Below are 21,842 nucleotides of genomic sequence, written 5' to 3' on the forward strand. Positions count from 1 at the left end.
ACAGTCAAGACAAAAACCATATGATCATCTCAATAGATGCAGAAAAAGCATTCAACAAATCCAACACCAATTCACGATAAAAACCTACAGAAAATTGAAATAGATAGTCTTTATATCAACCTGATAAAAACATATTTGAAAAAACCAACAACTAATATTATAATCATACTAAATGGTCAAAAAATGAAATCCTTCATGCTAAAATCAGGAACAAGATAAGGATGTCCACTATCAGCATTCCTATCCAATATGGTTCTGGAAACATTAGTCACAGCAATTAGACAGGAGAAAGAAATAAAAGGAATAAAGATAGGAAATGAAGAACTTAAATTGTCATTATTTGCAGATGACATGATACTCTATATAGAAGACCCCAAGAACTCCACCAAAGTCTTCTAGACTTAATAATCGAAGTCAGTAGTGTAGCTGGATACAAGGTCAACACACAAAAATTAATAGCCTTCCTCTACAGGAATAACAGACTCACTGAGATGGGAACTGGAAAAATAACTCCTTTCACACTAGCATCCAAAAAAATGAAATACCCAGTAATCAACCTAACAAAATAAATCAAAGACCTCTACTCTGAAAACTACAGCACTCTCAGAAAAGAGATCGAAGAGGATAACAGAAAATGGAAAGACATCCCTTGCTCCTGGGTAGAAAGAATCAATATAATGAAAATGGTCATACTTCAAAAACTTCTATATAGATTCAATGCAATCCTAATTGAAATTCCAACAGTATATTTCACAGAACTAGAAAAAACAATCCAAAAATTCATTTGGAACAAGAAGAGACCTAGAATAGTGAAAGCAATTCTAGGCAACAAAGACAAGGTAGGGGGTATCATAATCCCCAACTTGAAACTATATTACAAAGCTACTGTGATAAAAACAGCATGGTGCTGGCAAAGAAACAGACCAGAAGATCAATGGAACAGATTAGAAGATGCAGAAACAACCTCACACATACTCAGCGACCTTATCTTTGACAAAGGAGCCAGACACCCTCACTAGAGGAAAGATAGCCTCTTTAATAAATGGTGCTGGAAAAACTGGGTTTCAACCTGCTAAAGATTAAAAGTAGACCCATACCTTTCACCAAGCACTAAACTAAAATCGAAATGGATCCAAAGATATAAATACTAAAGAGAAATACTAAACAAGCTGGAAGAGCGGTTAAGTAGGAGTTTTGAAGACATTGGCATAGGAAAAGACTTTGTGAACAACCTCAGTCGCATGTGAACCTGCACAATGAATCAACAAGTGGGATCTCATCTTATTAAAAAGCTTCTGCACAGCAAGAAAAACCACCAACAGAGAGAAGAGACAACCCACAATGTGGGAAAAATATTTACCAGCTGTTCCTCAGACAAAGTTCTACTCTCTAGAGTATATAAAGAACTTAACAAAATCAGACCTCCCAAATTTAAAGACCCAATGCAAAAATGGGCATCTGAATGAACAGACATCTCTCAGACAATTAGAAATAGCAAATAAATATATGAAAAAATGTTCAACATTATTGGTCACCTGAGAGATGCAAATGAAAACAACACTGAGACTCTACCTCACCTCAGAAAGAATGGCTGCTATCATGAAATCAACCAAAAACAAATGCTGATGGGGTTGTGGGGAAAAAGGAAGCCTGTTCCACTGCTGGTGGGAGTGTAGACTGGTACAACCACTGTGGAAATCAGTATGGAGATACCTTAAAAAATTAGGATTACAGTTTCCATTTGACCCAGCTATTCCCCTCCCGTATACCTTCCCAAAAGAATTAAAAGCATTATATCACAGTGATATATGTGCATTCATGTTCACAGCAGCACAGTTTGTAATAGCTAAAACTTGGAAACAGCCCAAATGCCCATCAACTGGTGACTCGATAAAGAAAATGTGTTTTTTTAATAAAATGGAGTACTACTCAGCAATAAAGAATGATAAACTAGAGACATTTATAGCTAAATGGGTGCATATTGAGGTGACACTCTTAAGTGAAATAAATAGGACACACATATGTAAATATCAAATAGTTTCTTTGGTGTGAGAAACTGAAAGTGTAAATGAGGACCAAAATGCCTAATAGATAATGTTAAATAGGATAAAAAGGTCTAACGGGGAAGGGAAAGGGGAAGTGGGGGGGGGCATAGGAGAAAGGAAAGAAGGGAAAGGAAAAAATATGAGAAAAGGAAAAAATGGAAACAAAGTCTTTGTAATTGGGGAGGGGTGGAGGGGTTGAAGAGAGGGAAGGAGAACAGGAAAAACAAGAGCCAAGATATATTATGTACAGGTATAAATTCCCAATGATGAATTTCTTCATATTGTATATTTAAAACATACTAATAAAAATTTTAAAAGAAGAATGCATCACAATTACCCAAAATGCATAGTTAAGTAAATAAATATTGAAAGGAATACTGTATTTCAGGCTATTTGGTGTCTTCACTTAGAATGAAATGTAATATACTTGTATGGAGTGCCCACTACAATAAAGGAACTGTGTAAGGTACTAAGCAGCTACTAGAATGACAGAGGCTCTGCCCTCAAGAAGCTCACAGTCCAGTGAGGGGGAGATACATACATCCATAATGAGGGAAGGACAAAATCATCATCGCAGAGGGCAAATGGAGTACAATAATGTTCAACCAATGGAGGAATCACATTCTACTTAGCAAACCTGGAAATGTCTGTGAAAAAAATGAAATGCAAAATTAACACAAAGAGTCAATTAGTACTTATTTATCATCAACTGTGTGTTCAGTACTCTTGGGCTAAGATTATAGCAGTATATCAACCATTCAAAGAGCTTAGATTCGAGAGGGGAAAGACATCAGAGACAAATATATAATATCTATCTATCTACGTAATCTTAAAATGATAATGATACAGGGCTTAGTAGTGCTGGGGGACAGATTTCTATTTTAGATAAGAGAAAGGCCTCACTAATAAGGGGCTTTTAAGCACAGGCCTTAAGGAGATGAATGAACAATATATGCAGATATCTAGGGGAAGAGATGAGTCTTGAAGGTAAGATAAAGTTTCACCTGGCAGAGTTTAGAGTAAAAAGCACACAGTAAGGCCTAAGTGAGAAAATTACATGATACAAAGGGAAATGGCAAGTGCTTCTATTCTGTGTAATGTAGGATAAGTGTAAGAGTCATAGAAAACAAGTATAGATGAGTAGAGTTGGGTGGGAATTCCCCATGACACTTCCACACATGGCTAGTGACAGCTTTTGCCCTCAATTATCTTTTCAAATATGTGTATAGATCAACAGCCTTGGGAGACAGAGAAATGACTCTTTTGGCATAGATGGCATATTTGTTTCCTTACTAGGACAACAAATATACTATTTCTTTCTGGATAAATGTTTGGTACTGTCCCTCTAATAAGATTGAGAGTTCTGTAGCCCTGGACCTTCTCAGCAATGAAAGAGCTTTGCGGCATGCCCAGAATTCCCCTGGGTTACTCCACATTGCCTCCATGGTGCTTGGGAGAACCAATATGAAGATGAAGCCCATGTTGCCTGCTGCGCTTTATCTCAAACACAGGAGACTATTATAGCCTAAGTTGTTTGCTTGTAAGTAAGGTATACAACATGGCCAGGTTCTTTTTATAATGGTGGCTGAACAATGAGCTGAGAAACTTTGATTTACTTGGTAGGGCACAATGGAAACTAATGATGGATTTTAAGAATATTGTTTGGTCAGAGCTAACAGACAACCTACAATATGGAAAGAAATTTTTAGCAGCTGTACCTCAGACAAAGGTCTATTGTCTAGAATATATAAAGAACTGAAAAAAAAATCAGACCTCCCCAAATTCAAAGACCCAATTCAAAAATGGGCATCGGAAATGAACAGACATTTCTCAGACAAAGAAGTAAAAGCAGCAAATAAACATATGAAAAAATGTTCAACATCAGTGGTAATTAAAGAGATGCAGACGAAAACAACACTGAGATTCCACCTCACCCCACAAAGAATGGCTGCTATCAAGAAATCAACCAATAACAAATGCTGGCAGGGGGGTGGGGAGAAAGGAACCCTTCTCCATTGTCGGTGGGAGTGCAGACCAGTGCAACCACTGTGGAAATCAGCATGGAGATACCTCAAAGAACTAGGGCTAGAGGTCCCATTTGACCCAGCTATTCCCCTGCTGGGTATCTTCCCCAAAGAATTAAAAGAATCATACCACAGAGATATATGTCCACCCATGATCATAGCGGCATAGTTTGTAATAGCTAAAGCTTGGAAACAGCCCAAGTGCCCATCAACTGGAAACTGGATAAAGAAGATGTGTGTTTTTAATAAAATTGAGTACTACTCAGCCATAAAGAATGAAAAACTAGAGACATTTATAGCTAAATGGATGCATATCAAGGCCATACTCTTAAGTGAAATAAATAGGACACACATGTGTAAATACCAAATAGTTTCTCTAGAGTGAGAAACTGAAAGTGTAAATAAGGATTAAAATGAATAATTGATAATTTGAAATAGGAAAAGGTCCAAAGGTGTAGGGGTGGTGGGAGGGGAAGGGGAAAGGGAAGAAGGGAAAGGAAAAATTATAAGAAAAAAAAATGGAAACAAAATCTATGTAAATAGGGAAGGGTGGAGGGGGTGAAGGGTGCACAGGTAATTTGGAAAAAATAAGAACTAAGATACATCATGTACAGGTACAAGCACCCAACGATAAATGTGAACATATTGTATACCTAAAATGTACCAATAAAATAATTTTTTAAAAATACTGTTTGGTAATATTAAGTTATTTGGGCAGCTTAAGATCAACTACAGAAGTAAACAGTGATGGAGACTATAAGCACACACTTTGACATATAATCTCTTTTATTCTCATAGTAGGCTGCACCCTAATTTATTATTCATCCAACTTGTGATTATTAAGCAATTACTATATTCCTAGAATTCTTCAGAAATTTAGGATGCAAATATTCTTTAGGAATATAGGGAAGCAACAATGTAAAACAATATCACAGGCAGGATTTCATAGAAACCATATACTAAGTTAGAACATAGACAAACAACTAAACAGACAAATACTTGATAGAATGTCAAGTAGTCACAAATGTTATAAAACAGTAAAGCAGGGGAAAGATTGAGTAATGGGGATGCTATTTCAGATAGGGTGAACATAAAGGTCTTCCTGACAGGCAGCTGCTATGATTATGTCTGGTTAAGGGGAGAGGAAACCAAAGTTCAGAGACTGTATCTTACTGACACCTTGTCCACACTAACAACGAGTGGGGTAAGGATGCAAACCCAGGAACCTGACTGCAGCATCCATATCCCCACCACCTGCCTGTATATATTCATCTCTGTAAGGGGTAATAAACACTAAAACCATGGGGATTTCAGAAGAGTTTATGACAAAAGGCAGGTATTAACAACAATGAGGGACAAATTTCACAAAACTGACCACTGAGTTCACCTGAAATTCAAAGAAAATGGGAGATTAGAGAGGAATCAAAGTCCTCTGAGCCTGGGTGAAGGCAGGTGGGGTAGGGAACAGCTTGAGGAGGAGGGGTCAGGCTGGAGGGAGTGAGAAAATGGATATAGAATGCTCTGGTTTCTGACATAGTCACCTTGATGCAGTAGCAGGATAGGCTTTGAAAATTCAGATCTGAGATAGCATGGGCTTTGCTCCTGTGCCTTCTGTTGCTACTTTCATCAATCTTCTTTAGTTAGATCCCAGCACTGAACCTTATTACAAAACCAGCAGGAGAAAATTAACTGTTCATGCTGGTTCTTCTGATCAGCTGGCTCCCTTTCCATAAATTGAGACGTGAACTCAGTGTCCCTTCTACCATATTTTATATTATTCTTTCCTTTCAGGCATTTTGGAATAATAAGAGGGAAGGTCCCAGCATTTTCTAAGTTTTTCTTTTAGATGGATTCCTAGAGAACACTGATATACTGATGTTTGATTTATCTGCTTTACTTATGTTAAAGAAACAAATTCAGATACCACACTGACATAAATCCATGTCACACTTTATCCTTTTGTGCCAACTTCAAGACTATCAAAATTTCCTTCTAACTTCTTTATAGCTTGACAGACATCTCAGTTAGGGTTGATAATAGTCTATTTCTATTTTTAATCAGTTCTAGTTTACTACAGAATTTTTAAAAAGAAAATATTAAAAATATAAGGAATGGAACTTTTGAAAAATTAACTGTTGAACATCAAAGTGAATTCAAAATATATCATGAAAGTATATGTATACATGTTACATATGTGTATGAATATGCATGTATATATGCACATATACAGATACATATGTACTTATTCTTCCTTTTTATACACATGGCAGCATTTTAACAAACCTTCAACAACAAAACATACTGTTAGAACTACTGATAGGAGTCATCCTTAGAGAGAAACATACAGACAGATACATATATGTGAAATAGGGTCAATATTTAAAGTTTTAGTATAGTTTCAAAGTGGTTAAATACAGCACTATTATGACTATTATTACTCTTCTTGTTGGTATTTTGGCTCTGTAAAGCACAATCAGCAATATGTTATCTAAATGGCTCTTTCCTTTCTTGTAGTAACATGTCAGACCATGGACAGCAAGCACACTGCTCCCCACTTTTTCCTTTTATTCTCTCCAAGGAGTAACTTCACTCCAATCTCTGCTTTCCTTTCTTTAAAATCTGAAGGTATAAATGTGGCTTAAAAGCCTCCATGGGATTTACTCTTAAAAATATTAGCAACTGTTACTTAAAGATAGGGACACCACAGTTGGAATAAGCACTCTTTAAGGGAGATATCAATCAATCATTCAATTGAGTTGATGAGTAAGGAATAAAAATTCCCCTGTAAAGCCTTTGGGGTAGAGAGAATTACCTGCAATTTTTGCTAAGTCCTTGAATAGGCCTTGTTTTATGTGAGGCAACCATGAAAAGTTATTTATACTTTCATCCTGTGAAGAGTTCAAATGAGGGCTAGATTCAGGATACTGAGTTTATGGAACGGCCAAAAGCCATGCTCTGCAGCCAGCATGGGCTTCTCATTTGTAGAACAGAATATGAGGATGAGAAGAGGAATTTCAAGGTTCTGTATTTAAACAGCTTATCTTCCTTCCCAAGATTACTCTGGCTTGATAATGGTTTAGAGTCAATCAGTCATGATTACCATTCTGTTAAATATACAACCCTGTAATAAAGGTCACCCAGAATATGAAGATTCATAGTAATGACTTCTTCCCTCAAAATGCTATGAACCTTTTGAAGGATAGAATGAGTTGTACATCAATAGTCACATTTTTTTCATCTCTATGCATAACCATATGCTAAATAATAACAGTAAATAACAAATGACAAGGACAGTTCATAAATATTCTAGAATACATTGAGAGGAACGATGAACCTATTGGTTGGTGGAAGTAAGAAATTTAATGCATCAAACTGGATTAGAATGAGGTTTCTAAAGAAGAGTGGAATTTAGACAACTACACATAGGGTCCAAGTTCCATAGACGGAAACAGATTTGGTTCCCTTTCACTGGAAAGAGACCTCCTTGTAACACTGGTCTGTGCCAGGATAGGGTTCTGGGAGCCCAATGGACTGAGAGAGGGAATTTTTTCCTGAGTAAATCAAGGGCAAAACTGAATGAAGCAAGAATGAAAAGTGGAGGGAGGAAAACCAGAGACAGTGTCAAAGGCTGTATCAGGGCCCAGGGCTGAGAGAGTGATAAAATCAGATGGCAAATTAAGAAATGTGAAGCTAACATCAGAAGTCAGTCTAGAGTAAGGCACTAACTGAGAGCACAAAATTATTCTAGATATAAGCTGAGAAACAATTCTAGAAAAAAATGTGGATATAGGTTGAGAACAGGTGAAGATATTAGGGTCCACGGGTATGATATGAGCTAAAATGAGATTATGATCTCTTTATGCAGAAGAGATCAAGTATATTATAAAATTAGACCCAACGTTTGTTTCTTGAGTGGATATTTGGAGAGAAATAAGTAGCAAAGATCATTTCATGGGTTTGAGGCTCAGAAGAATAAAGGTCCCATTGACAGGGAAAGCCAGTGAAGAATTTGATTGAACATCTGATTTTGCTTATGCTGACACCCATGACCAACCTACAGTTCCTTCAATCAAAGATATAGCTCAGGAATTCTCTAGGTAGATAAGGAATGGGGTCTAGATTCCCTTATTTTTCTCAGGAATCTGTTATTAATGGTCAGAATATCTGCTAAATTTCTCAGTGGTCATTTGTAGCCAAAGGGGATAGAAAAGGTGATAGATAATTAATTTCAATACTTTTCTAAAAAGATAACATAACCCCAGAATTCTACTTTTATAGGAAGATGACTGATGTGTGGGTTTGGAATTGTTGGAATGATGTTTCCAAAGCAGATGACAAATTATACTTTGCAAAGCCCACTACTAAGCTCCACAGATCATGATACATCAGACATACAGCTTCATTTGCTGATGAGAAACAAATAAATCAGTGACTACAATACAGGATGATGCAATTTTGTACAGAAATCAGATCTCTAAATCAGGTGGGGATAAAAGCTTCTTTTTAGTACCTCTATCACTGCTCCACTTTCTCATCTATTGCCCTAATACAGAACACATTTTATTGCTGCACAGAGAAATCTCAATGTTAGAAACTTGGCACTTAAATAATACTTTTTCTCCAAGAAACCCAAATCAGTTTATAAACCAGTATTCTGTGAAATCATCACAGTGGACCTAGACACAAAATCAAGTTCTTCATCCCTCCAGGAAAATGCTTTCTCCACCAGACCTCAGTGGCCAGCTATGAGCTTCTGGCGGGAAAATGTGCACAAAAGAAAACCACCTACGGGCCGGGGATTTAGCTCAGTGGTTCCGCCGCTTGCCCTGCAAGCATAAGGACCCAAGTTTGATCCCTGGTACCAAAAAAAAAAAAAAGAAAAGAAAGAAAACCACATACTTTTAGGGGAGGGATTTAACACCAAACTATGGAAGTTTGAATGACAGAAAATGGGGAATAAGAGTGGCTTCTGATGGCTTACAGTGTAATCTTTAACCCCAACCACCACAGGAGATAGTTAAACAGATGGACACCAACTAGTTGAAATAAGAGGAAACCCATCTTGTTATACTGTCCTAACCCAGCTGTTCTCTTCCAATTTTCATAACACCATTTTCCATAATAAATTTGACAATTTAAAAATTCTCTTTATACATAGAATATCAATATTCAATTCACATGACATATATGTACAAAAATAGGTTTTGGTCAGTCTAAATTTTTTTTTAGTATAATAAAATGCCCTACCAACTGACAATTCATTCAACAGTTTATTATCTGTTCTGTATCAAGTTGCTCTTTCATAGCCAACACAGATGATCATCTGCCTTTTATATACTGACTTCCATTCTTTGTGGTATGATGACCAGGAAGTATATGTCTTCCCATTATATAAGCATTATGATTATAACAGTTATTCACTGAGCCCTCCTTCAGTATGCAAAGAGGCTTATAGATGTGTATCAACACAGAAACTCCATACTTTACTTGATAAGTTTTAATCTGCATACTACTATGTATGTGCAATTTTTTACAATTCTGCTTTATTAGACTTTAGTTTGTACTTAGTTCATAGAGCAGTATAATAACCAACAACTTAGGTAATGAAATAAAATAAATAATAAAAGTAGTTTATTTTAAACTGGCTAAAATTAATTTCTCATAAACTTTTTAAAAAATTAGTAAAACAAACTGGTGAAGGTAAGATACTAATCAGAGAACTATACATCTGTAGCCATAACTCAGACAACCAGGTGTGTAACAAGAAAATCCATAAGAGCATTGATTCTATGCTCCACCAACCCCCAGGCTGCAATATCTACAAGGACTGGCAGGGATGGGCCACACATTTGTTGACCAATCATTACAACAGTCATGATGAATGCAACACCTAGTTAGGAATGGCATGTGCAAAACTGAACAAGTCCACACCGGGGAAAAACGCATATGGGCTTGAGTGAAACACAGTCAAGGTCTCAGAGGAAGGTGGGCGCACCAGATCTTTCAGAAGTATAAAAGAAAGTAAGTGGTAGTAGTGATGGTACAGTATAGGAGGGGCATAAGGTAGTGAAGCTGGACAGAATTCTTAAAGCTGAAATCACCAGACAAGAGCAATAGTAAATGCAGAACAACAGAGAACTTACTAATTCTGATGGACTTTCTTAGATGGAGAGATGGAATTTCTTCGTATCTATGGGAGTTGCAAGTTCCAATCCTGAAATCACCCCCAGCATATTCCAGAAGAAAAATATACTCTTTTAAGTATGCCCTTTTGTTATAATAAGGAAAGTTAAAGAACCACCTAAAAACATATTAACTCTTTCCATAATTAGAAGATTCAATAGGGAGTTGCTTCACTTCTGCTGACAGAGAGGGTACTTATACTATAAGCAAAACATTAGAAAGTCCAAATTCTCCACAAATTTTCATTCAGAAATCTTTTATTTATCTACTTTCTCTTTCTACCCAAAGAGTGAGTCACAAATAATTTTAGCAGAATATACCAGCCCACATGACACTTAATAAGAATAATATGATAGCTGGAAAAAACTGACAGAAAGAGTTTCTAGATTAAAGACTGCAACAGAAAGGCATGATGTGACAATGTGTGAATGTAGTTTGGCTTGGTTTAGTGCTTGACAGAGAGCCCAACACATCAATATTCCAAAACAACCAAACATTTAATACAGTTACCTTGAATCTACTCAAAACTAAGAAGCAGCCAGAGATTTTCTGGCATCAGTCATAGCATAGTAAATTTCAATATCTACCATCAACATGTCATCTTTCATAAAATGCCATTTAAGTTACCACAACTCCTTGGAAACCCAGAAGTTCTGTATTTCAGACTTTTAACCTATTAAGCAGCCCTCTGGGAACCTTGTCTAAATGTGGAATGCTTTTGACAGGTACAATTCTGACAAGTCCTGGTTGTGATTCACTCTTTAGTTGAGCTCCCTGTCACTTTAAAATGTCACTCTTGACTGGGAACACTCACATTTATTTACATAGTGGCTCTGATGTTTAAGAAACACTGTACTTAATTCTGAGAAACCAGAATTACAGAATTATTTCTGAATTTCATTCATCAAAGAGATGCAGACAACTTTAAATCATCTCCTTTGCCCAAGCTTTTCTGTAGCCAAAGGGAAGTTGCCTGGCATTCTCTGGAATGTACACAACAGAGGCAGGGACTTACTGTTTTAGTTATGGCTCTACTGCCAAGTTGAGAACCCAATAAATCATTGTTAAAGGATTAAATAAATGGAGCACCTCTAAACAACCCAGAGGAGCAACTAAGGTTCACTACTAAACACAAAATGAGTGGGGTACAATACAGGGGAGCATGAAAAAACCTTGGCTATGCTTGAGGGAAGGCCTGTGTCCACACAGTTTCTATTTTTGATTCTAGGCTATCACTTCACATTCTCCTTTAAAAGTAAAGATTGTTGATTGATCTTTAAAATGGGAATAATAGTACTTTGCAGCAGAGCTTTTGTGAGGATTTGAGAAAGTTACTTTAAGTCCTTGCCTGATATGTAAAGACACTCTAACAATAGCTGTGAGGATGGTGTAGATAGTGATTAACAGTAAAACAAACTCTGATGGTGTGGATTAAAAAGCAACAGAAGAGAAGTGACTGCACATAGGCTTCACTGTAGAAACTTCTTCCAGATTAGACATGACCTATCTTAAATAAAAGCTGACTATGCAAACATCATTCCAATTTGATATTCCAACTTAAAAATACGTCCAGGTCACTATGATATCTCCCCATGTCAAAAGGCCAGTAACTTTCACACAACTTCATCTGCAAACTTGATGAGGATATTTCCTCAGGGGCTCTCATATAATGCAAGGTCCTTGTGCACTGCTGACTGGTGCCTGTATTCAGTGTCCTTTGGTTGTAACATGCCACCCAGTAGTCTCATGAAAACAGAACTGAGGCCTGTTTATTTAACTTGCCTGGAGTTAGTACAGCAGCATACACATGTGAAAATGAAGTGATTTTGATACTGATCATGATTTTCATCCTCTAAGCTACGATAACAGTTATTAACTTTCAAAGAAAGTTCCTTCAATGTCACCGGGATACAACAAAGTACCTTTGGATTTGACTCTTAAATACTTGGAAAAGTAAGTGACCCTTCTCAAGGATCTGAAAGTCAAGTAGCCACAACAATCCTGGGAATATTGTAAAGGCTAGAAGACAAGAGAGCTGTGAAACTAGAGGGAACTGGGGACTTTTTCCCTCTAAGTGATTCCTCTGCCTCCTAAGGAAGTTAGATCACTGGGTCATGGCTTCAGTTAGACTAATAATTTTTAAATATATGAAAGAAAAAATTCACACATTACTCTGTTTCCCAGTAATTTCAAGGATCAGAGAATCATTTTGAGCAAAAGTATGTCATCAGCCACCTGGAAAAGGGGCAGGGAGGCTTAGGAAGAGCACAGGTGTGCCAATAGTTCACAGTGACAACACCTGCTAGAGGACCCACTTCCTCCTTAGATGAGATTCAGAGAACGGTCAGAATAGGGGGATTTGTTTCTTTTCACCTTAAGAGAAAAAAAGGCCACTGGTACCCCTTTTGAAGAAAATGTGAAAAGAAATGAATAGAACTGTCCTCTTATTGGACAATAAAAAATACCTAGGATATATTTACAGAGAAGCTTGTTAGGAATTTTTAAAAGGCTTTCAAAATGACAAATTTACTCATGAGCATACATACAGCTCTTAGCACTTAGCTTGGCACATAAAATGCAGGCAATAAATATTTATTGCATGAATAAATTAAGGATGAGTTGGGGCTGTTATAAGAAATCCCCATGAGGAGTTTAATAAAATATTATTATATATTTAAACATGACCTTTGGGCTAGGTTTTGACATTATGACAATTATAATTAATCTATAATAGTCAATTAAAATGAAAAGTAGTAAAAGTCCAACAAACAACTCTTATAATAAAAGAAAATCTTGAGGAGAGTCCTGAAGTATTTGATAAGTATTATTTATATATACCATGTTCTTGCTATGACAAACTGATGAGAGGCATTCACTGGATCTAACCAATAAGGTAAAATGATGCATCTGCCAATTTGAAAACTCACAAAGTTCTAAGAATCACTTGAATATACTGCATGGAGCACATGGCCAAGAGGAAATGAGTATAATGGATTGTCAATTATAAACGTGTTCTTACTCAACACAAATGCTACAGATAAGACAAAAATCTGTTTAACTTTAGTCTATAGAAAGGTAGAAAACAAAGAAGGATCTCTTTATCTCAACTGTTTACAAGGAATAGCAGGGCCTATTGTACAAAAAATAAAACAGTGAAACATAAAAGTTCTGTGTAAAATTATCATACTTATATCATATTAATGGTATCTACTTCCTATCATCAGGATTTCTTCTTCAAGTAAAAACTAGTTATAATGCCATTACTTTGACTTCATTACTTTCTCTTAAAATTTTAAGGTAATATTGATAAGAAATTGTAAAAAGCATTTTTTTTACTTCTGTGAAAAATAAAACAAAATTTCAGAACAAAATCATTATAGAATAACAATAGTTAATACATTGTGTGTCATGATCTTAAAAGAATGGCCAAAATATTACTCAAAGAACAAGTCACAGACAAAAGACTGTGATTAGGCAATGGTGCTGATGATTCATCCAGATTTCTAAATAATTCTGGAAATGCTCCAAACAATCACTCTTCTGTAAAAAAATACTTTCTCTGGAATTCTTGACAAGAAACAGACAGTTGTGGAGAATATGCAGACTGTGGAAGACTAATGAATAGGTTTCTCACTGAGTCTAGCGCCTAAGGTTTGGGAGGAAGATTATCTGAGTTTAATTCTCAACTCCATTATCTACTGTCTGATCTTAATAAACATTACTTAACTTGTATGTGCCTCAGTTTACTTATCTGTGAAGCAGGGATAATAACAGCATCCATGTTTTAGAGTTGCTGTGAGAAGGAAAGAAGACATTATAAGCACCCAGGAAATATATGTGCTCCAATGATTTAGAATATAGGTTTTCCTCCATATATAAGAGTAAAAGGCAACTAAAAAAGGAAGAATGGTTTGGGAAGACAATTTTTCAGACAATGACTGATATAGAAAACTAAAACCCCTCAGCTTTTTAGAACCAACCATAAAAACTAAGAAAATTAGACAGAATAAAGACTCACCCCAAAAATCTAAATAGCTCACAATTAATCATTGAAATTGTATTATAAAATTAAAAAAACAACTTATGTCATTATATTACATAAAAAGAATAAAGAATATAAAATGTACATATGTATCTAAACAGTCACTGGGAACAACACATTATTTCCTTGTGCTGTAAAAGAGGTCTAAATGATACCACATTACCAAATAGATCTTAAAACAAGAAACAAGACATTGTACTGGCCTTTGAAGGAACTGCTGGCACATTCTTTATATAGTTTCCATCCTTTTAGAGGTACTTTAATGAACTTAATGTGGCTTATATAAATGAAGCGCATACATCCTCCCTTCTGTGAGAAGCCTGGAAAGAATCTATGCTAATAACATGTTTCTTTTCTAATCTGTATCTTTTATTTTTATGTTTTGCATCATAATTCAGAAAGTAAACCGTTAAATATCCTGGAGAAGTGTGGGTGTTGGTACCATACCATAGCTCTATCTCCTGAGGGTTGTCATAGCTCAAACTGAAGCACCAGAATTCTGTATCCCCATTAGATTTCCAATCTCCTTCTAGAAGCATATGCCTTTTTGTCCTAGAAGATGACATGACATGGAAAATTCTCTGCTACTCCTTCCAAAGATCACTATTCTCATTAAAAGGAGCTCCTTGCCCCCTAAAGAAAATGAATACATTTTGTTCTTTAGCCAGATGTTTTGTAGGTGTAATGGACATTTGCTCCACATCAAAGAAAATGTTACTAATCCACATATTGGAAACAAAAAAAAAATCAGCTAAATAAATATGTACATATTTTTAAGTTATAGGAAGAAAATTGAGTATTGAAAAGAACTAATCATGAAATATGGCTAAACTGAGGAACATTTTAAAAACCTACAATACCATGTTTGAATTCTAACATTTTATATTGATTTTTGAAAATCTATAGTTATAAAAAGACAGGGTCAAATTTGCTAAGCCTGCAAAATCATACAGTTCCTCTTATTCTGGCAGTAAATGACTTGGCTGATTGCATGCAGTGCAACAAAGATAAATTTCTCTGTGTCTAGTTTAAATGTTCTGACATTGTACATAGTTTTGGTTGGCTACACTGTCTTGATATCAAGCTATAAATAAGAAGCCAAGTAAATCAATCCTAAACTCTTTACAGAGAGCCACAATAAAAAAGAACTCTTGGTATTCAAACACAAGCCTCTGAAAATAAATCTTAACTTGGGGGGCTTCTATGTAAAACTCATATAATTCAGCTTTTATAGGCCCAAACATAAATCCTAAGATTTTTTATTCTACTCTTTAAACCTTTTCTTTGTATGAATCTTTGTGGAACACAGTCTTTTATACAATTTTACTATTTTTTTCCTAAAAATCAATAATTAATAATTACTTAATTTGATCAACAGAAATAGCTTTAAGAACAAACAAAAAATTTCTCATGACCTAAGACATCTAGGGCATAAGATACAATAATTCAAATTAAATATGTTCTTCACAATAAGCCTCTGGAATACATTAAGAAGATTCAGGGAAATAAATCCATAATTCATTTTACTAGTTTCAAAATGACATTTTATATCCTTTGTCCAAGAGCATGAGTGATGGATACTATAAAGTACATGGTTTTTCAAAACACACTAAGATAGTTTGAATAAACAGAAAACTCCAGTAAAATGTGAAGATAAGCCAAGATAAAGGAGAAAAAAGTGGAAAAAATTATGTTACTATTTCCAAATTTAGCAGACTGATAAAAAGTTACAGAGTTTCACACTTAATAATGTAATAATATCACTGTAGGGTAAAGAATCTTTCAGTGTAGACAATTTTAACATTACATTATAGTAATTTAATCTTAATAATCTCTTGAGATACTTTAGCAACACTTTCTATTTGTTAAAGAAGCAACTGAAATACTGTAAGAATTTAGCATTAATGGTAAAAGAAACAAACCACAAAGCTCTGTTGGAAAAGTACAGTCCAGAAAACAATGCTTGTAAAATATTATCTTGAATAGTATTAAACTGGAGAAAAAAGTTTCAAGGGCTCTTGGCTCTTTTAAAGCAGAACTATCTTTCTGAAAGAAAATGATATCAAATCAAATTTAAATTAAGATAAATAACTCCCATCATGTAACAGAAATAAAGACAAGAAGCAAAGACACCACTATGCAAGTCTCTCTTTTCAATGAGAACATTAGGTTGTTAAAATGGACTGTGGTTCTTACCTGAACTCCAGTAGCAGGCCACAGGAAGACACAGAATATTTCTCACAAAGCAATATTCGGTCACTAGGAAAATGACAGCAAGTGACTTCTGCTTCACTTTCTTCCAGTTGGAAGCACCTCTTTTTCCACTCTACTCCCACCACTGCTCACTCTATTCCTTTCTGCTGACAAGCGCTTTCCTATCCTCTCTAGGCAGAAAATTCTACTCTTTCCAAGGGAAAGAATACACCTGTCCCTCAAAAGCTCACCTCTTCCCAACTCAATCCTTGCATTCACTCGGGCTGTGGTATCGAGTCACCTCCTAACAGTTATTATCTAATTGTGTCTTTGGATGTTCCCTCCTTATTGCTCTCAGAGCGCTGATAGTTTTTAATGTGTTGTGTACATTCTATAGTAATAACCTGCAGTGCATATAATCTAAAATTTGCAATGCCAGAATTTATGGTTATTCCTTTAAGATAACTGCAGAACAATTACATCAATCAGCAGTAGAAATGAATTATGATTGTCACATGTGCTTCAACAAAATGCCTGCATTTACTGCAACTGTCTAGTCACAAAGAATTCTTTAAGGGCTAACTTTATATCTGGTGAATAAAAGAATGACAGTAGAAGTGAATTTTGGTTCAAGAAGCTTGTGTTCTTAAAAAAATAACAATTTTAAGTATCCAAGGAAGCTCAGAATGTGATCATTCATATTGATTTCATAATCCCTAAAAAAAAATCTTTAGTCCAACAACTTCCTATCATTGTTAGACCCAGTTCCAACCCACAGGCAAGAACATAATTTTTACAGAAACCAGTGTGATCCTGTTTCACCAATGAATATAGTATAAGTTTCAAAACTTACCTCATTGGATGGGTCTGAGAATTATGGGCATTGAAGGCCATGAAAGTATTTTGAAAAGACCTGAGTCCTCTATAAACTACGAGTAACAACGCTGAGAGTTGTTTTCCACAACCTTAAAGAATGAACAGGAGGACTCTAAAGTGATCTGCGTCACTTCAGCTTCCGGTCAGAGTTTGTAGGTGGTCAGGTTAGATTTCATCTAACCAGCTCACACTCACTTCATTGTTTTGTCAATAAGCTATTCTTTTTTTTTTTTTTTTTCAGTACCAGGGATCGAACTGAGGACCTTGCACTTGGGACACAGGTGCGGTACCACTGTGCTAAATCCCCAGCCAGTAAGCTATCCTTATTTGAAGGTTTCACTCATGATTGCCTGACCTCATTCTCCTTCGGCTTTGGTTTTGATTAGCTGTTGTGTCGTTTTCCCCATCTTTACAGAGACCTAAGGGACATGGTGTTCTGGCAGAAAGATACAAAACATACTTGCTGGGGTTCAAGGAAGCTAGTTCACCTGCAGTAAAATGAGGCAGTCTCTATGGAAAAATACTTTTATGTACCTGAAAATATATGTAACAGGATGCAAATTTTCATTGTTCTAATTATAGCATTTTAACACTTCAAAATTTTTACCAAACATAGATTCTTACATTGCCATTGGATTGTGTCATGCTACTTGGAATACACACCTCTCATAATATTAAATGTTAAAACTGGAAAAGTATATTACAATTTCTGCTTTCTTAATATGTGAATCTAATAGAAGAGAGCTAATAAATATAAAAGACAATCTCATTTAAATAAATGAAATTAATATTTGTGTGGCACTTTATAAGATACAATGTGGTTTTTGTAAATACCTCATTTAATTCTTTCATTTTATAAATATTTCATTTAATAATTTCAGATATGAGGAAAAAAATTTCAGCAACATTTAGTGAAATATATATGTATGTATGCCTGCCTATATGTGTGTGTGTGTGTGTGTGTGTGTGTATATATATAAAATTATGTGTATGGAAAGGTGTTGAAGTAGAAACTCAAGTATGGCTAACCCCAAATCCCATATTCTTTTACTATACTACATTACTTCATGTCAAAATGTAAATTAATATCTACAGTAACAGATAATTTTAGGATGGTAGATGCAAGAATAAATACAGGACTTAAACTGTATTATATTATTTAAAAGTTCCATGATAACGCTACAAAGTAAGAATGTTACTATTCAAAGTTTGCAGGTGAGGACACCAAAGCTAAAAAAGACTGAATAGCTTTTCCAGCTCACATAGCTAACAAGGAACAGAAGTGAGACTCAAATCCCAGTATGAATGATATAAAATGTGTTGTACTCACCATGACTGCACTGATTTTTAGTTGCGGGAAAATTTTACATTAATTAATCCTGTATATCACAACTTGAATTTTTTTTCAGGAAACAAAGGGGAATTTTAATCAGACATTTTTTTTCTAGCCCCCAATCTCAAATTTTGTAGAAACTGACAGCTTACAAATTGACCAAACGATACCAGTGGAAGATGTGTTGCTTAAAACAGGAATAACAAAGAAACTAAAGTCTAATTTAGCCCATATAGACCAATTCCTGTTTATAGATTCAAATTTATCCTTATGATCCTATTTGATTCACTAGCATCTTCTCCATTTCTTCCCCAAAATTTGTCTTTCTTAGTTCCAATTTTCCTCATTTTTTCCTAAACACTCTGTCATCTATATCAAGTGTTAGTGCTATTTTCTCTTTTTACTGACATACAATATTTGTTCATATTTATAGTGTTGAATATGATAAATTGACCTACGTGTACAATGCATAATCATCAGGGTAAATTAGTATTTTCATCTCTTCAATTTCCATCTCTTACTATTTCTTTGTATTGTGGGCCTGGCCTCATCTTTCCAACCAAACTTCTCAAGCTTGTCCGTGACTTCCAGGTTAGTATAGTCATCAACTCTCAGGGTTCCACTTATCTGGGTCATAAGCAACATATGTTGTGTATCCGTCTGTCTTCCTGGATACACTTGGCTTCTGGAGTGTCTCATTCTGCTGTCTCTCCTCCTATCTAACCAGCCACCCATTCTCAAGCCTCCACATAGATGCCTTTTCTTTTTCCCAACCTAGGGTTAATCCTGGGAACTCTTCTCTAATGACTCACATTTCCTTGATGAGCTCATCTAGTTCTGTGGCCTTCAATCACATCTATATGCCAGTGTCTTCCTATTTTATATCTGTAGGCCAGACCTCTCTCCTGAATTCCAGATTGGATTCAACTGCTTACAGAGCATCTTCATGTGCATTACTAACAGAGATCTCAAATTTAATCACGCGTAAAATTGGACCCCCATCTTCATCACAGTTCCACCTTCAACATCTAGAAAAAGTCGCTGGCACACAAAGGTGCTCAATAAAGCTGTTCACTTGAATAAATATACAGCCCGGTCAGAGGAACACAAATCTGAAGAACAGAATCACAGTGATATAGTCTGCAAATAACAGGCCTAACTTTTAAAAAATAGTGTAGTCTGAATCACTTACAAAAACCCAGTAATCACAGTCCTGAAAGTTGAAGCTGTCTATAGAACTCGAAATTGGTTTTGTTTTTGGCATAGAAGTAGGCATTTATTATTTTTTTGAGAAATGGTTTTTTCTTTTTAATTTTTATTTATATTAGTATAGATTAATCCCAAGGGTAATTATTATGTCATATCACAATATATACAGATACAATAAGATTCCATTATAATTCATGCTTATCATTACATGAATTCCAGGATACCATGGCTTAAATAGCATCCTCTAACCTATTACCCATTCAACAAAAACAGCCTAAGAGAAATACGGTCTAATTCTATGAGTTATAACTACTACCCATTAAAATAGCTCTCATTGAAGTATAATTTACATATCATACAATTAACTCATTTTGATTATATGATCTAATAATTCTTAGTAAATATATACAGTTGGCAACCATGACCACAATTCAGTTTTGGAATATTCTCATCAATCATTTTGTGCTCCTACCTCCAGCCTGGGGTAGCTTAATCTATCTTTAAACACTGGAAAACTGACACTATTTTTAAGGGCCACTTGTGGCCTAGATACCTAACTAAACATTTCACATATGTTATCTCCACCCTATGACACTCATATGAGGTATTTTTTACAGATAATGAACACAAGGCTCAGAGAAGGTAACCAACCTACCCAAGAAGAAGAATCTCAATTATCAAGCTTACAAAAATAACCTGCCTATGGAAGCCTGTATTTTAAAGATATCCAAGAGGTAATTAATATGGTACAATGAATTTATAGAATGCTACCATCCAAAACCAAGTAAGAAGAATGAATTGTGCTGTGTCCTGGTTTAATTCCATCATCACCTTCTATAGAAATCAACCATCTGACTTGATGCTAAAAGATGGCTCTGCCTCGCCCATACCTCAGCTATGGAAATGGAACTTTCAGTGTTCCTTGGCATCTATTTAGAAACTGAGGACATTGCCATGTCTGATCTCAAATTTAGCTCATCACTACGTTCTTCATATAACATGCACCCATGAGATAAAGAGGTATGTGGTCCATTCAGACAGACAGACCTGCGCCTGAATTCCTATGCTTAACATAGCTGAAAAGTCATTGTAAAATCTATATAACTCATCCAATGAGTATATTAGTCTAGGAGCAATAATATCTGATGTATGTCAATACAGATAAGGTTGACTACATTTTTTACTTATTTTAATTGAGTAGCCATTTGCAGGTATCTTCTTTTTTTTTTTTTTTTTGGTACTGGGGATCAAACTCAGGTCCTTGCGCTTGCACAGCAGGCAGCGAAACCACTGAGCTAAATCCCTGGCCCCAAATTGAGTGACCATTTGATTGTGGTAACATTCTACTATAATCTCTAGATTTTCAAACTGGACAATTAGAAAAGACAGATCAGATACAGCCCAATATCAGTGTCATGCTACCATAATGATTTGCAAAGATGAACAACTGTTAGTTTCCTTCTGTTATTACCCACTGCTAAATTTAAGAAAAAAGATAGTACAGCTTATTTGGAATTTTGTATCTACAGTAACGGATTCTCTTGTGTTGAATACATTGCTGGCATCAAGTGACCGATGAAATAGATAGGCAAACTCATGCTCTGAAATGCTATACAATTTTTGGTTCCTTATAGATGCCTACAGCTTTGATAACTGTCAGGAGAATTCAGAGGACTCCTTCAGCCTGAAAATGAAGATGGAGGCCTCACTTGAATGAATCCTATAATTTCCACCTCCTGTCCTTGCCAAGAATGAAGTCACTCAGCAGCAGACTCCCAGCTCCTTATGCTTTGTGCAGCAAAGGCTGTTCCTTAGCAACCAATGTCCACAAATAGGTTTCCAAGGAAACCAGGAAGCTCAATTTATAAAACTATGAAACAAAGCAGCTGTAAAGGCTACATTAGACACAGCAGGTAACCTTATTCTTCTTATCATTG

At 35.6% G+C, this 21,842-nt stretch overlaps 1 protein-coding gene and 1 long non-coding RNA gene across 5 annotated transcripts in view; one reads left to right on the forward strand and one right to left on the reverse strand.

Moving 5' to 3' along the window:
- The window catches only part of Dclk1 (doublecortin like kinase 1), a 381,164-nt gene that overhangs the window by 289,915 nt on the left and 69,407 nt on the right, over positions 1-21,842 (reverse strand). The window lies entirely within an intron of this gene.
- LOC110351176 (uncharacterized) overlaps positions 17,608-21,842 on the forward strand; it is a 38,202-nt gene continuing 33,967 nt past the window's right edge. Inside the window, exon 1 of the long non-coding RNA XR_002398296.2 lies at positions 17,608-21,818. This is a non-coding gene — a long non-coding RNA (uncharacterized LOC110351176). The remainder of the gene's footprint in view (positions 21,819-21,842) is intronic.

This window comes from Heterocephalus glaber, unplaced genomic scaffold (genome assembly GCF_053883595.1).
Source record: "Heterocephalus glaber isolate CG9 unplaced genomic scaffold, H.glaber_assembly_v1.0 deba00001720, whole genome shotgun sequence".
NCBI classification, from domain to species: domain Eukaryota; kingdom Metazoa; phylum Chordata; class Mammalia; order Rodentia; family Bathyergidae; genus Heterocephalus; species Heterocephalus glaber.